Raw genomic sequence first — 2,469 nt, 5'->3', positions numbered from 1 at the left:
TCATTTTGGACCTAGATTAAAATGTATCAAGACAAGTTATTTGTTGTTCTAATATTTTGCCTTATAATATATTGATTTATGTTATCCTGTGTTTACGTTGCGCGTGCGCGAATGAATGTATTTATTAAATATTGACACCCAATAGTGTCACGAGTAATGAAACAATATGTGGCGCCCCGATGTATAATCCGCCTTTGGTCGGGGTGTTACACTCTGGCCATGGGAGCCTTTCAGTGGCGAATATCTCGGTGACGCTTTTGGTGAGTGGCGTCCATCTGGAGTTCCGGTTCGACTGCTTGTTGTCCTTTCCGCATAACCGAGGGTGCGAGCCGGATTAGGTGTCAAAGTTTACCCTTGACTGCCAAATACCTAGCTTCCTCTTTTTGTTTAGTCGGGCGGTAAGGACGTTGTTTTCTCTTGTTTTCTGGGTGTAGAGGTTTGTGCTTTGGGGAAGATCTCTACCCAGTTGCTTTTCCGTTTCCGCGAAGCGTTTAGCTGCTGTCATGATGGCATCCCATGTGGATGGCATGCCGTCTTTATCCGTTAAGGTGCGGATGAGCTCTGGATCTTTCGCGCCCTGGATGAAAGCAGCGCGAACAAGATCTTCGCTAATAGCGCCCAGACTCAGCTTCTTGGAGTTGAAGCGAGTGATGAAGTCTAGCAAAGATTCATCTTCCTCTCGGATGCAGTTGAGGATCGTCCATTGCTCTTCAGTGTACTTTCTTTGTTGACTGAAGTGTTGGCTGAACTTCTGTTGGAAGTCTGCCCAATCGTAGATGTGGTGGACCGGTAGACGGTCAAACCACGCTCTAGCCGCTCCAACCAGCGTCATCTGGAACATATAACACCACGTGGGTTCCGTCCAGTTGCCGACGGTTGCCCCCGCTATGAATCTGTTCAAATGATCGTCTGGGTCAGATATACCATCATAAGTGCCGATGTTGGACATCTGTTTGGCACTTCTCGGGGCGATTGCTTCCGCAATGTCCCTTGCAAACTTGGATGTTCCCGCATTTGCAGCAGTTGGTCTAAAGGTTTTGAAGTCGCGTGGGTTTCCCCCCGTGTTCCTTGGTTTGAAGGTGTCTCCGAAATTCCTTCTCGGTTGGAAGTCCGTTTCCTTACGCTTCCCTTTTGCCCTATGGCGAGGGTTTGCGTCGGTGTCGGATTCCTCTCGATCATCGTCCGAGTACTCGCACTCACTGCTCATGTTGAGCTGTTGTCGAGTGCTTCCAAATTCGTCAGCCTGTTTGTAAGGCCCCGTTACCGGTAACCCTACTTTCACGTTGGATTTACTCATAAACACAGTTCTAAATATCAGAGTTAATTAAAAACTTTTCGCGGAATATAAAACTTTCATAAAACATTACATATCAATTCATAATCATGTCTTAAAACATTCCTCTTGTCTTTCAAAATCAAAACATAACTTATAAAACATATCAGATCTTCAGATGCCAGGCTTTAGTCTTCTGCCATGTGTCCTCCACTCAAGCCAGCTGTCTCATCCTACTCACCTGCGTGCATACTAAAAGTCAGCTACGCTGAGTGAGTTCTAGTTAATCATACAATACCATACAATACCTTATTACATACATACGTACTTAACCTCATAACTTTCTTTCATACACACATAAGTACTCATACCTTCATTCTTACTTACATACTTTCCTTCTTACTTACATACTTTCTTTACATTCATAATCATACGTTTTTAAGAGCCTTTCGCCCTATAACCTCACAGATATTATAAGGGTCTGGTCCCTAACATCACAGATATTATAAGGGTCTGGTCCCTAACATCACAGATATTATGAGGGTCTGGTCCCTATCCTCACAGATATTGTAAGGGTCTGGTCCCTAACATCACAGATATTATAAGGGTCTGGTCCCTAACATCACAGATATTATAAGGGTCTGGTCCCTTGTTTTCGAATATTAGTAGGGTTCGATTCCCTCTTCGTTACCATACAATCATACATCATACCTCGAGTATTATTAGGGCTCGGTACCCTTTTTGTAACCATACAACCATACAACCGTCATTTCCTTCTTTTATTAACTTTATTACGTTCATACACATAAACATACATATCATACTTGCCATATTTATAACGTTACAACCTGACAGTACGTGCAATATCCGAAGATCGTTCACGAACCATCAAGCAATCATTCATACATATCACATATATCACATATGGCTTTATAACGTTACAACCTGACAGTACGTGCAATATCCGAAGATCGTTCACGAACCATCAAGCAATCATTCATACATATCACATATATCACTTATGGCATACACTTATCACTTAGGATAAATGTATTAACAACACATCAAGTATGCACACAGCCCCGAAAACATAACAAGGAATGGGGCTAGAAACTCACCTGAATCCTGTTACGCTCGCCGTTGATCGTAATTCCTTTCTTTAACTGGGCTCGGCTAACTGTATAATATTTACACAT

Source organism: Bidens hawaiensis, unplaced genomic scaffold (genome assembly GCF_021521415.1).
Source record: "Bidens hawaiensis isolate Kalapana, Puna unplaced genomic scaffold, B.hawaiensis_p1.1 tig00070067_1, whole genome shotgun sequence".
Classification (NCBI taxonomy): domain Eukaryota; kingdom Viridiplantae; phylum Streptophyta; class Magnoliopsida; order Asterales; family Asteraceae; genus Bidens; species Bidens hawaiensis.
Note: the sequence above shows the minus strand (reverse complement) of the source record.